General features: G+C 35.3%; 16 non-coding genes across 16 annotated transcripts; 8 read left to right on the top strand and 8 right to left on the bottom strand.

Moving 5' to 3' along the window:
• Positions 1-6,205: 6,205 nt before the first annotated feature.
• Positions 6,206-6,324, bottom strand: LOC143077089 (5S ribosomal RNA). The gene has a single exon (XR_012978859.1). It is a non-coding gene; the product is annotated as a 5S ribosomal RNA (ribosomal RNA).
• Positions 6,325-6,630: 306 nt separating this feature from the next.
• Trnar-ccu (transfer RNA arginine (anticodon CCU)) lies at positions 6,631-6,703 on the top strand. The gene has a single exon. It is a non-coding gene; the product is annotated as a tRNA-Arg (tRNA).
• A 498-nt stretch (positions 6,704-7,201) lies between these two features.
• LOC143077087 (5S ribosomal RNA) lies at positions 7,202-7,320 on the bottom strand. The gene has a single exon (XR_012978857.1). It is a non-coding gene; the product is annotated as a 5S ribosomal RNA (ribosomal RNA).
• Positions 7,321-7,626: 306 nt separating this feature from the next.
• Trnar-ccu (transfer RNA arginine (anticodon CCU)) lies at positions 7,627-7,699 on the top strand. The gene has a single exon. It is a non-coding gene; the product is annotated as a tRNA-Arg (tRNA).
• Positions 7,700-8,197: 498 nt separating this feature from the next.
• On the bottom strand, positions 8,198-8,316 carry LOC143077086 (5S ribosomal RNA). The gene has a single exon (XR_012978856.1). It is a non-coding gene; the product is annotated as a 5S ribosomal RNA (ribosomal RNA).
• Positions 8,317-8,622: 306 nt separating this feature from the next.
• On the top strand, positions 8,623-8,695 carry Trnar-ccu (transfer RNA arginine (anticodon CCU)). The gene has a single exon. It is a non-coding gene; the product is annotated as a tRNA-Arg (tRNA).
• A 498-nt stretch (positions 8,696-9,193) lies between these two features.
• LOC143077085 (5S ribosomal RNA) lies at positions 9,194-9,312 on the bottom strand. The gene has a single exon (XR_012978855.1). It is a non-coding gene; the product is annotated as a 5S ribosomal RNA (ribosomal RNA).
• Positions 9,313-9,617: 305 nt separating this feature from the next.
• On the top strand, positions 9,618-9,690 carry Trnar-ccu (transfer RNA arginine (anticodon CCU)). Its single transcript has one exon. It is a non-coding gene; the product is annotated as a tRNA-Arg (tRNA).
• A 498-nt stretch (positions 9,691-10,188) lies between these two features.
• Positions 10,189-10,307, bottom strand: LOC143077084 (5S ribosomal RNA). Its single transcript, XR_012978854.1, has one exon. It is a non-coding gene; the product is annotated as a 5S ribosomal RNA (ribosomal RNA).
• Positions 10,308-10,613: 306 nt separating this feature from the next.
• Trnar-ccu (transfer RNA arginine (anticodon CCU)) lies at positions 10,614-10,686 on the top strand. Its single transcript has one exon. It is a non-coding gene; the product is annotated as a tRNA-Arg (tRNA).
• Positions 10,687-11,184: 498 nt separating this feature from the next.
• LOC143077083 (5S ribosomal RNA) lies at positions 11,185-11,303 on the bottom strand. Its single transcript, XR_012978853.1, has one exon. It is a non-coding gene; the product is annotated as a 5S ribosomal RNA (ribosomal RNA).
• A 306-nt stretch (positions 11,304-11,609) lies between these two features.
• On the top strand, positions 11,610-11,682 carry Trnar-ccu (transfer RNA arginine (anticodon CCU)). The gene has a single exon. It is a non-coding gene; the product is annotated as a tRNA-Arg (tRNA).
• A 498-nt stretch (positions 11,683-12,180) lies between these two features.
• On the bottom strand, positions 12,181-12,299 carry LOC143077082 (5S ribosomal RNA). The gene has a single exon (XR_012978852.1). It is a non-coding gene; the product is annotated as a 5S ribosomal RNA (ribosomal RNA).
• A 305-nt stretch (positions 12,300-12,604) lies between these two features.
• Positions 12,605-12,677, top strand: Trnar-ccu (transfer RNA arginine (anticodon CCU)). Its single transcript has one exon. It is a non-coding gene; the product is annotated as a tRNA-Arg (tRNA).
• A 498-nt stretch (positions 12,678-13,175) lies between these two features.
• Positions 13,176-13,294, bottom strand: LOC143077081 (5S ribosomal RNA). Its single transcript, XR_012978851.1, has one exon. It is a non-coding gene; the product is annotated as a 5S ribosomal RNA (ribosomal RNA).
• Positions 13,295-13,600: 306 nt separating this feature from the next.
• Positions 13,601-13,673, top strand: Trnar-ccu (transfer RNA arginine (anticodon CCU)). The gene has a single exon. It is a non-coding gene; the product is annotated as a tRNA-Arg (tRNA).
• Positions 13,674-13,706: the final 33 nt, after the last annotated feature.

Below are 13,706 nucleotides of genomic sequence, written 5' to 3'. Positions count from 1 at the left end.
AGCGTACTCAAGGGATTGTACTATAAGGATTGAACGGGTAAATACAAATGTGGTTAAAGAGAGATTAATTATTGAAGAAGTTGAGACTATCACAGGTCTTAATACTGTTTTAGCTGTGGTTCAGCATGATGCATCGTCGTACGATGTCACTATGGATAGTAAACAGAATGCTTTAAAGATGATGGGTGGTGTATCTATCGGAAGTCGGGAATATTCAGTAAGCTTGATGCATTCAGATATTACTGTTGTGTCTATTATGAAACTGCCGTCTTATGTTCCAGATGAAGATATTCGTATTAAATTAGCCATAAAAGGAGTCAATGTCGTATCTCCGATTTATAGAAGAACTGTCCCTGGTACACAAGTTGCGGATGGTACTAGGTTCATGAGATGTAAGTTCCCTCCAGGTTTAGTAGCGTTACCCTGGACAATACCGTTCAAAATAGGATCTGATACAAAATATTTCAGACTAAAACACAACAATCAAACAAAAGTATGTTCGGAATGCTCGTCGCCGGATCATATGAAAAATAGTTGTCCTCATTTTGAATGTTATGGCTGTGGTGCGGTTGGACATTCAAAGAGGTATTGTAAAGCAACAAAATGCAAGTCGTGCAGTAATTTACCACTATTGTGTGTTTGTGCTCGGGTTGCTCCTGGAATGGAGGACAGAACACCTCATGCGTCAAAAAATTGTAAAGAATGTGGCAAATTCTTTTGTAATTGCAAATGTAGAGTCTGTGGCAATAAGGTATGCAGCTGTGTTTGTTCAAAATGTGAACTTTACCCGTGTGTTTGTAGCTGTATGTACTGCCATGAAGAATCATGCGTGTGTCCATGTCAGGATTGTGAAAGACAACCATGTGAATGTAATTGTGCAAATTGCTCGAATTTGTTGAAAGATTGTACCTGTATGGATCAAAACATTGATGGTGATAAGGATAACAATGATGAAAATGAGGTAGTTAAGGATGATGATGCAGAAAGTAGTGAAAACATAAATGAGGATGAACAAACAGAGTTGAAAATAGTAGATGATTCTCACAAAAATGTTAAAACTATTGTAGCAGAGGTACATGTCAATAGTGGTGGAATACAGGAAGACAGTAGGAAGAGGAAATTGGACAGAGATGAAGAAATTTTTGATGATGGTTATGATTGTGATGATGATAGTAATGCTATTGAACAGGTTCAAGAGAAAAACAAGAGAGCAGACAGTGATTCTGATGATGTTGTGAAAAAGAAAAAAAATGAAGAATGCTCTTCTGTTGACGTTGTTGTAACAGAGGAGTGTAATGAAGAGATGTCAACAGAGGAGCAGTCGATAAATATAGATGATGAGTATAGCACCTTAGATGATGACGAAGAAGTCATTGTTGAAGGTGCAAGTAGTTATACGGAATCACTTGTCTGTTCTGATGTGGAGTTAGATACAGAGAGTAAAATTACTAATAGTGGAAAGGAAAAATGTATTAGTGTTAAAATGTTGAAAAAAATTAGAAAAAAAGAAATGAAAGATAGGAGGAGAAAACTTAATGTTGCTCCAAATCTGAATAGTCAAACTGTTAGAAATTTGTCCAAAAAAAAAAACAAGAAGTAAAAATGGATAGAAATATATGTCATTGTTTAATATTTTTTGTAATGGTTGTTATATGTAGTTTGAATTGTAATGGTATGAGAAATGTTGTAAATTTACAAAGATTTCTAAGTATTGTACAAGACAGAAAATTTGGTATTGTATTACTACAAGAAACATTTTGGGATGATGGTTTCATTCAAAGTATGAAACATATGTATGAAGGTGATATTTATTATAGTAATGGTACGGATGGCAGACAGGGTGTAGCTGTTCTAGTTAGCAAATATTATAAAGATAAAATAAAATGTATTTATAAAGATAAACAAGGTAGATTTATTCATGTGACTTATCATGAGAATGATACATTGGTGAATTTGGTTTCTTTGTATGCACCTAATGTCGTTTCTGATAGATGTAACTTCTTTGATTTTGTGATAGATTATACTAAAGATTTAGATAATTTGATTATTGGAGGTGATTTTAATACTTCTTTGTCTGTGTTAGATAGAGGGAGTAAAACATGTCATATGAATGATGAACCCTATAGAAAACTTTCTAAATTGATGAATGATAATAATTTATATGATATATGGAGGGCTAGAAACCCAGATTGTCAAATATTTTCCTGGAAAAGAATTTCAGAGGGTAAACTACAACAAAGTAGAATAGATTATTTTCTTATAAGTAGGAATATGTCATCTTTTGTACAAAGTTTGTATTATAATGTTACTAGTATGAGTGACCATTCTTTTGTTATCATGAATTTAAATTGTACATGTATCGAAAGAGGTCCTGGACTCTGGGTTTTGAATAATACATTGTTGTTTAATGAAGAATATGTTCAAAGAGTCAAAGATATTATATCACAAGAAAAAGAAAGTGAATTATTTCATAGAGATTTTTTAGTTTGGTGGGATAATTTAAAATATAGAATTAAAAGATATTCTCAGATATTGTCATCTGATTTAGCTAAACAAAATAAGAGAGAGTATTATAAATTAGAAAGGCAAATCAATAATATTTGTTCAAAGGCAGCTAGTGGTATGGTAATTGATATTGCCAAATTAGAAAGTCTGAAATTAGAACTGTCAAATTTTGAAATAGAAAAGTGTAAAGGAGCTGTCTTAAGAGCTAAAGCTATATGGGCTGTGGAGTCTGATAAAAACACAAAATACTTTCTAAATTTAGAAAAGTATAAACAAGAGAGTAATGCTATAAAAGAATTGTTAAATGAAAATGGTGATACTGTGTCAGATACTGAAGGTATTTTAGAATTACAACATAGTTTTTTTAGTGACTTATATTCATGTGTAACTACTGATGAAAATAAGATGTCAGAATTGTTAAATTATGTTACAAAAACAGTAAATGAGGATGATAACACTATGTGTAATGATGATGTAACAGAAGATGAACTATGTAAAGCTATTAATCAGTTGTCTAAAAATAAAAGTCCAGGCTCAGATGGACTAACTGTAGAGTTTTATTGTAAATTTTATTCTGAATTAAAATATGTGTTACTGAAATTGTTTGATGCTATTGAAGAAGAAGGTATTTTAAGTAGATCAATGAAATGTGGAATTATAAGTCTAGTTTATAAGAAAAAAGGAGAAAGGAATTTTTTGAAAAATTATAGGCCAATATCTTTATTACAAGTAGATTACAAAATTTTAGCAAGAATAATGTCAAACAGATTAAAGTATGTATTACCAAAGATAATTTCTGAAGATCAAACTTGTTGTGTTATTGGAAGAGATATCTCAAATAATATTTCAAATGTAAGAGATATTATGGAACTTGTTGAAAGAGATGATCTTGAGGGATATTTTTTAAAATTAGATCAAGCAAATGCTTTTGATAGAGTTAGTCATACTTATCTGTTAGAAGTACTGAAGAAATTTGGTTTTGGTGATAGATTTGTGAAATGGATTAGCATATTTTATAATGGTATAAATAGTGCAGTGAAATGTAATGGTTTTTTAACAAAGTATTTTGTTATAAAGAATGGTATTAGGCAAGGTTGTCCTATAAGTGCTTTATTGTATGTATTTGTTGCAGAACCTCTGCATTGTAAAATTGTACAAAATGTAAATATAAAGGGAATTAATATCCCAAATAGTAATAAGATTGGTTTGATTTATCAACATGCTGATGATACAACTTTGTCTTTATGTAATAAGGAATCAATTCCTGAAGTGTTTAAGGAATTTGATTTGTATAGCAAAGCAACAGGTGCTAAAATAAATAGACAAAAATCAGAGATATTATGTTTAGGTACTGGTACTTTATCTGCAGTAGAAAAAGACTATATTGGTCTTAAGGTTTGTGAAGATTATTTTCAACTGTTAGGAGTTTTTATTGGAAAAAATAGAAAAATGTGTGATGAAATGAATTGGAAAAATAAGATAGTTAAGATAAAATCCCTTCTCAACATATGGTTGTTGAGAAGATTAACTATACATGGCAGGGTTAGTGTAATTAATTCACTGATGTTATCTAGACTTTGGTATGCCTTATTTGTAACTGCATTACCTGAATGGGCTTATATAGAGATAAAAAGACTTTGTGTGAATTTTATATGGAAAAATAGATGTCACTTAGTAAAATACAACTGTATAGTAGATGATAAAAGTAGAGGTGGTTTAAATGTTGCTGATATCAAATGTAAAATTTATGCTTTTAGGCTAAAATTTCTAGGTAGATTGTTAGATGATGAATATGAAGTGTTATGGAAATACACATTTAAGTATTTTGTATCTTCAATTTATGAGATGAAACTTTGTCATAATGTTTTTTATACTGTGATACCTAATTGTGAATTGAAAAAACTGCCTGTTGTTTATCAAGAATTTTTTCAAGCACTGAATTGTATAAGGAAACAAATAGAGTTTCCATTGTCTGTAGAAAATATTTATGACCAGCCTTTGTTTGTTAATCCAAATATTGTTTTTAATAACAGAACAATTGTATGGCACGATTTTATAGGTGCTGGTATTGTTTGTCTCAAAGATATATGTTTTGAAGTAAAAACTGGTTTCTTGCCTGATCATGCTATAGTTGAAATGATTCAAGTTGTATATGAAGATGTTAATGTACAATATGTAGTTGATAGATATAGAAACTTGTTGAATGTTATACCTGTAGAATGGAAAAACACAGTGAACACTGATATTCACAGAATATCTATACCAAGAACAATAGACATTTCAATTATTTGTAAAAATGTGCATTATGATTTGAAATTATGTAGTACTAAAACATTATATACTATTATGTTGGAAAATATTGTTGAAGAACCTGTTGGTATTGAGTTATGGAAATCAGAATTTGATGTGAGTTCTGAAGCATTCAGTAAAATATGGGAACATGTCAATATGTATTGGAAACCTTCTAATTTGGTTGATTTAGACTTTAAGGTGTTACATAACTGTATTTTTACTAATGTAAAACTTCAAAAGATAGGTTTAGTTGATGATAATATCTGTAAAGTGTGTTGCAGTGAAAAGGAAGACATCCTGCATATATTTATGAATTGTGATAAACTTGAAGATTTTCATAATTATTTGTCATCCTTATTAGTTAGAATATTTGAAAACTGTGATTCAGATAAGATTAGTTTAGTAAGAAGTGAGGAACTATTGATTTTGGGATTGAGATGGCATATGAAAGGTGTGAATGATTCTTTTCTTAATTTTTTTATGTCTGTTGCCAGATTTTGTATCTTCAGAAGGAGAAACTTGTTGAATAGTGGTTATTCTAGTGTAAATTTGATAAAATTATTTAAATATACATTAAAACATTATGTAACATATATGTATGTCTATCTCTGTCGATGTCATAATATGAGTCATATATTTCAAAAAAAGTTTGTAATGGATAACCCTTTGTTAGAAGAAACAGACAATGTTCTAGTCTTTAAATTGTAATAATTATTGTGTACCTGAAATGAGAAATAACAGTATTGTGAATACAAAGTATAGCATATAGCTATAATGAGAACAATCAAGGACAATTGATTTTATATTTTGTTTTATTTGTATTATATGATGTTTGATTTTAATAAAGATAAAAAAAAAAGGCACCGGCCTCCTAAGCCGGGGATTGCGGGTTCGAGTCCCGTCGGAGGTAGACAATTTTTACTAGCCTTACAACATATTCTGCCTAAATGCACTTTTTCGCAAAGATCCGTTGAAAAAAATGCCGTTATTGTAGCTACATAACGGCGTTTGAAATTAATTTTGTGCTTCGAAAGACTTACCAAACATGCAGCCATAACATTTCAGCGTCTTCGAATTCACCCTAGCGTCGCTATGACAATATTCGACAATGGAGAGGATAGACGTACTTCCTTGTGAAGTCATATTTCAGTCAAAGCGCAAATTAACGATTGTAAACTGAATATTTCGTGTTTTTCCTAATTTGACAAATTTACCGGTAAAGTTATATTCGTTACGACTTGTACATGTTTCAGTGACTTAGGAACTCGTCTGTCGACCTTTTTGTAACAGTTTTATCAAGGTAAATATGAACATGCAGGGACAAAATAAAATGAAGAAAAAAAAGAGGACAGGTGAAGGAGCTACTGAGAAGAAGACAGGAACAGACAGAGAAAATTATAAAAAGGAATGTCTACAACACCCGGTATTCCCAGGCGGTCACCCATCCAAGTACTAACCGAGCTCGACGCTGCTTAACTGCGGTGATCGGACGAGAACCGGTGTTTTCAGCGTGATATGGTCGTAGACACTAAGGTGACTAAAATAAAGGCATATAAAGCTAAGAAACGCCGGAATGCATGGAATCATCACTTTGATATTGAAAATATTTAGAAACTGTTTTCGACATGAGATTTTTATACAGAAAACTTATGAAACTGATGAAATTTATACACATATGAGATCAATCGATGAAATACAGTTTGCCATTTGTAGTTTCTGTCCTCCTTATTATTAATTTTCAAGTTCACTAGAAAGTTGATTTCAAGGATATGTGCGAATTTACAGAAACGACGTCCACGAATTACATGGGTATTAAAATGCACAACTACATACGCCTCCGTGGCCCAATGGATAAGGCACCGGCCTCCTAAGCCGGGGATTGCGGGTTCGAGTCCCGTCGGAGGTAGACAATTTTTACTAGCCTTACAACATATTCTGCCTAAATGCACTTTTTCGCAAAGATCCGTTGAAAAAAATGCCGTTATTGTAGCTACATAACGGCGTTTGAAATTAATTTTGTGCTTCGAAAGACTTACCAAACATGCAGCCATAACATTTCAGCGTCTTCGAATTCACCCTAGCGTCGCTATGACAATATTCGACAATGGAGAGGATAGACGTACTTCCTTGTGAAGTCATATTTCAGTCAAAGCGCAAATTAACGATTGTAAACTGAATATTTCGTGTTTTTCCTAATTTGACAAATTTACCGGTAAAGTTATATTCGTTACGACTTGTACATGTTTCAGTGACTTAGGAACTCGTCTGTCGACCTTTTTGTAACAGTTTTATCAAGGTAAATATGAACATGCAGGGACAAAATAAAATGAAGAAAAAAAAGAGGACAGGTGAAGGAGCTACTGAGAAGAAGACAGGAACAGACAGAGAAAATTATAAAAAGGAATGTCTACAACACCCGGTATTCCCAGGCGGTCACCCATCCAAGTACTAACCGAGCTCGACGCTGCTTAACTGCGGTGATCGGACGAGAACCGGTGTTTTCAGCGTGATATGGTCGTAGACACTAAGGTGACTAAAATAAAGGCATATAAAGCTAAGAAACGCCGGAATGCATGGAATCATCACTTTGATATTGAAAATATTTAGAAACTGTTTTCGACATGAGATTTTTATACAGAAAACTTATGAAACTGATGAAATTTATACACATATGAGATCAATCGATGAAATACAGTTTGCCATTTGTAGTTTCTGTCCTCCTTATTATTAATTTTCAAGTTCACTAGAAAGTTGATTTCAAGGATATGTGCGAATTTACAGAAACGACGTCCACGAATTACATGGGTATTAAAATGCACAACTACATACGCCTCCGTGGCCCAATGGATAAGGCACCGGCCTCCTAAGCCGGGGATTGCGGGTTCGAGTCCCGTCGGAGGTAGACAATTTTTACTAGCCTTACAACATATTCTGCCTAAATGCACTTTTTCGCAAAGATCCGTTGAAAAAAATGCCGTTATTGTAGCTACATAACGGCGTTTGAAATTAATTTTGTGCTTCGAAAGACTTACCAAACATGCAGCCATAACATTTCAGCGTCTTCGAATTCACCCTAGCGTCGCTATGACAATATTCGACAATGGAGAGGATAGACGTACTTCCTTGTGAAGTCATATTTCAGTCAAAGCGCAAATTAACGATTGTAAACTGAATATTTCGTGTTTTTCCTAATTTGACAAATTTACCGGTAAAGTTATATTCGTTACGACTTGTACATGTTGTAGTGACTTAGGAACTCGTCTGTCGACCTTTTTGTAACAGTTTTATCAAGGTAAATATGAACATGCAGGGACAAAATAAAATGAAGAAAAAAAAGAGGACAGGTGAAGGAGCTACTGAGAAGAAGACAGGAACAGACAGAGAAAATTATAAAAAGGAATGTCTACAACACCCGGTATTCCCAGGCGGTCACCCATCCAAGTACTAACCGAGCTCGACGCTGCTTAACTGCGGTGATCGGACGAGAACCGGTGTTTTCAGCGTGATATGGTCGTAGACACTAAGGTGACTAAAATAAAGGCATATAAAGCTAAGAAACGCCGGAATGCATGGAATCATCACTTTGATATTGAAAATATTTAGAAACTGTTTTCGACATGAGATTTTTATACAGAAAACTTATGAAACTGATGAAATTTATACAGATATGAGATCAATCGATGAAATACAGTTTGCCATTTGTAGTTTCTGTCCTCCTTATTATTAATTTTCAAGTTCACTAGAAAGTTGATTTCAAGGATATGTGCGAATTTACAGAAACGACGTCCACGAATTACATGGGTATTAAAATGCACAACTACATACGCCTCCGTGGCCCAATGGATAAGGCACCGGCCTCCTAAGCCGGGGATTGCGGGTTCGAGTCCCGTCGGAGGTAGACAATTTTTACTAGCCTTACAACATATTCTGCCTAAATGCACTTTTTCGCAAAGATCCGTTGAAAAAAATGCCGTTATTGTAGCTACATAACGGCGTTTGAAATTAATTTTGTGCTTCGAAAGACTTACCAAACATGCAGCCATAACATTTCAGCGTCTTCGAATTCACCCTAGCGTCGCTATGACAATATTCGACAATGGAGAGGATAGACGTACTTCCTTGTGAAGTCATATTTCAGTCAAAGCGCAAATTAACGATTCTAAACTGAATATTTCGTGTTTTTCCTAATTTGACAAATTTACCGGTAAAGTTATATTCGTTACGACTTGTACATGTTGTAGTGACTTAGGAACTCGTCTGTCGACCTTTTTGTAACAGTTTTATCAAGGTAAATATGAACATGCAGGGACAAAATAAAATGAAGAAAAAAAAGAGGACAGGTGAAGGAGCTACTGAGAAGAAGACAGGAACAGACAGAGAAAATTATAAAAAGGAATGTCTACAACACCCGGTATTCCCAGGCGGTCACCCATCCAAGTACTAACCGAGCTCGACGCTGCTTAACTGCGGTGATCGGACGAGAACCGGTGTTTTCAGCGTGATATGGTCGTAGACACTAAGGTGACTAAAATAAAGGCATATAAAGCTAAGAAACGCCGGAATGCATGGAATCATCACTTTGATATTGAAAATATTTAGAAACTGTTTTCGACATGAGATTTTTATACAGAAAACTTATGAAACTGATGAAATTTATACAGATATGGATCAATCGATGAAATACAGTTTGCCATTTGTAGTTTCTGTCCTCCTTATTATTAATTTTCAAGTTCACTAGAAAGTTGATTTCAAGGATATGTGCGAATTTACAGAAACGACGTCCACGAATTACATGGGTATTAAAATGCACAACTACATACGCCTCCGTGGCCCAATGGATAAGGCACCGGCCTCCTAAGCCGGGGATTGCGGGTTCGAGTCCCGTCGGAGGTAGACAATTTTTACTAGCCTTACAACATATTCTGCCTAAATGCACTTTTTCGCAAAGATCCGTTGAAAAAAATGCCGTTATTGTAGCTACATAACGGCGTTTGAAATTAATTTTGTGCTTCGAAAGACTTACCAAACATGCAGCCATAACATTTCAGCGTCTTCGAATTCACCCTAGCGTCGCTATGACAATATTCGACAATGGAGAGGATAGACGTACTTCCTTGTGAAGTCATATTTCAGTCAAAGCGCAAATTAACGATTGTAAACTGAATATTTCGTGTTTTTCCTAATTTGACAAATTTACCGGTAAAGTTATATTCGTTACGACTTGTACATGTTGTAGTGACTTAGGAACTCGTCTGTCGACCTTTTTGTAACAGTTTTATCAAGGTAAATATGAACATGCAGGGACAAAATAAAATGAAGAAAAAAAAGAGGACAGGTGAAGGAGCTACTGAGAAGAAGACAGGAACAGACAGAGAAAATTATAAAAAGGAATGTCTACAACACCCGGTATTCCCAGGCGGTCACCCATCCAAGTACTAACCGAGCTCGACGCTGCTTAACTGCGGTGATCGGACGAGAACCGGTGTTTTCAGCGTGATATGGTCGTAGACACTAAGGTGACTAAAATAAAGGCATATAAAGCTAAGAAACGCCGGAATGCATGGAATCATCACTTTGATATTGAAAATATTTAGAAACTGTTTTCGACATGAGATTTTTATACAGAAAACTTATGAAACTGATGAAATTTATACAGATATGAGATCAATCGATGAAATACAGTTTGCCATTTGTAGTTTCTGTCCTCCTTATTATTAATTTTCAAGTTCACTAGAAAGTTGATTTCAAGGATATGTGCGAATTTACAGAAACGACGTCCACGAATTACATGGGTATTAAAATGCACAACTACATACGCCTCCGTGGCCCAATGGATAAGGCACCGGCCTCCTAAGCCGGGGATTGCGGGTTCGAGTCCCGTCGGAGGTAGACAATTTTTACTAGCCTTACAACATATTCTGCCTAAATGCACTTTTTCGCAAAGATCCGTTGAAAAAAATGCCGTTATTGTAGCTGCATAACGGCGTTTGAAATTAATTTTGTGCTTCGAAAGACTTACCAAACATGCAGCCATAACATTTCAGCGTCTTCGAATTCACCCTAGCGTCGCTATGACAATATTCGACAATGGAGAGGATAGACGTACTTCCTTGTGAAGTCATATTTCAGTCAAAGCGCAAATTAACGATTGTAAACTGAATATTTCGTGTTTTTCCTAATTTGACAAATTTACCGGTAAAGTTATATTCGTTACGACTTGTACATGTTGTAGTGACTTAGGAACTCGTCTGTCGACCTTTTTGTAACAGTTTTATCAAGGTAAATATGAACATGCAGGGACAAAATAAAATGAAGAAAAAAAAGAGGACAGGTGAAGGAGCTACTGAGAAGAAGACAGGAACAGACAGAGAAAATTATAAAAAGGAATGTCTACAACACCCGGTATTCCCAGGCGGTCACCCATCCAAGTACTAACCGAGCTCGACGCTGCTTAACTGCGGTGATCGGACGAGAACCGGTGTTTTCAGCGTGATATGGTCGTAGACACTAAGGTGACTAAAATAAAGGCATATAAAGCTAAGAAACGCCGGAATGCATGGAATCATCACTTTGATATTGAAAATATTTAGAAACTGTTTTCGACATGAGATTTTTATACAGAAAACTTATGAAACTGATGAAATTTATACAGATATGAGATCAATCGATGAAATACAGTTTGCCATTTGTAGTTTCTGTCCTCCTTATTATTAATTTTCAAGTTCACTAGAAAGTTGATTTCAAGGATATGTGCGAATTTACAGAAACGACGTCCACGAATTACATGGGTATTAAAATGCACAACTACATACGCCTCCGTGGCCCAATGGATAAGGCACCGGCCTCCTAAGCCGGGGATTGCGGGTTCGAGTCCCGTCGGAGGTAGACAATTTTTACTAGCCTTACAACATATTCTGCCTAAATGCACTTTTTCGCAAAGATCCGTTGAAAAAAATGCCGTTATTGTAGCTACATAACGGCGTTTGAAATTAATTTTGTGCTTCGAAAGACTTACCAAACATGCAGCCATAACATTTCAGCGTCTTCGAATTCACCCTAGCGTCGCTATGACAATATTCGACAATGGAGAGGATAGACGTACTTCCTTGTGAAGTCATATTTCAGTCAAAGCGCAAATTAACGATTGTAAACTGAATATTTCGTGTTTTTCCTAATTTGACAAATTTACCGGTAAAGTTATATTCGTTACGACTTGTACATGTTGTAGTGACTTAGGAACTCGTCTGTCGACCTTTTTGTAACAGTTTTATCAAGGTAAATATGAACATGCAGGGACAAAATAAAATGAAGAAAAAAAAGAGGACAGGTGAAGGAGCTACTGAGAAGAAGACAGGAACAGACAGAGAAAATTATAAAAAGGAATGTCTACAACACCCGGTATTCCCAGGCGGTCACCCATCCAAGTACTAACCGAGCTCGACGCTGCTTAACTGCGGTGATCGGACGAGAACCGGTGTTTTCAGCGTGATATGGTCGTAGACACTAAGGTGACTAAAATAAAGGCATATAAAGCTAAGAAACGCCGGAATGCATGGAATCATCACTTTGATATTGAAAATATTTAGAAACTGTTTTCGACATGAGATTTTTATACAGAAAACTTATGAAACTGATGAAATTTATACAGATATGGATCAATCGATGAAATACAGTTTGCCATTTGTAGTTTCTGTCCTCCTTATTATTAATTTTCAAGTTCACTAGAAAGTTGATTTCAAGGATATGTGCGAATTTACAGAAACGACGTCCACGAATTACATGGGTATTAAAATGCACAACTACATACGCCTCCGTGGCCCAATGGATAAGGCACCGGCCTCCTAAGCCGGGGATTGCGGGTTCGAGTCCCGTCGGAGGTAGACAATTTTTACTAGCCTTACAACATATTCTGCCTAAATGCACTTTTTCGCAAAGATCCGTTGAAAAAAATGCCGTTATTGTAGCTACATAACGGCGTTTGAAATTAATTTTGTGCTTCGAAAGACTTACCAAACATGCAGCCATAACATTTCAGCGTCTTCGAATTCACCCTAGCGTCGCTATGACAATATTCGACAATGGAGAGGATAGACGTACTTCCTTGTGAAGTCATATTTCAGTCAAAGCGCAAATTAACGATTGTAAACTGAATATTTCGTGTTTTTCCTAATTTGACAAATTTACCGGTAAAGTTATATTCGTTACGACTTGTACATGTTGTAGTGACTTAGGAACTCGTCTGTCGACCTTTTTGTAACAGTTTTATCAAGGTAAATATGAACATGCAGGGACAAAATAAAATGAAGAAAAAAAAGAGGACAGGTGAAGGAGCTACTGAGAAGAAGACAGGAACAGACAGAGAAAATTATAAAAAGGAATGTCTACAACACCCGGTATTCCCAGGCGGTCACCCATCCAAGTACTAACCGAGCTCGACGCTGCTTAACTGCGGTGATCGGACGAGAACCGGTGTTTTCAGCGTGATATGGTCGTAGACACTAAGGTGACTAAAATAAAGGCATATAAAGCTAAGAAACGCCGGAATGCATGGAATCATCACTTTGATATTGAAAATATTTAGAAACTGTTTTCGACATGAGATTTTTATACAGAAAACTTATGAAACTGATGAAATTTATACAGATATGAGATCAATCGATGAAATACAGTTTGCCATTTGTAGTTTCTGTCCTCCTTATTATTAATTTTCAAGTTCACTAGAAAGTTGATTTCAAGGATATGTGCGAATTTACAGAAACGACGTCCACGAATTACATGGGTATTAAAATGCACAACTACATACGCCTCCGTGGCCCAATGGATAAGGCACCGGCCTCCTAAGCCGGGGATTGCGGGTTCGAGTCCCGTCGGAGGTAGACAATTTTTACTAGCCTTACAACATATTCTGC

This window comes from Mytilus galloprovincialis, chromosome 5 (genome assembly GCF_965363235.1).
Source record: "Mytilus galloprovincialis chromosome 5, xbMytGall1.hap1.1, whole genome shotgun sequence".
Classification (NCBI taxonomy): domain Eukaryota; kingdom Metazoa; phylum Mollusca; class Bivalvia; order Mytilida; family Mytilidae; genus Mytilus; species Mytilus galloprovincialis.
Note: the sequence above shows the minus strand (reverse complement) of the source record. Positions and strands in the feature narration are given on the sequence as shown.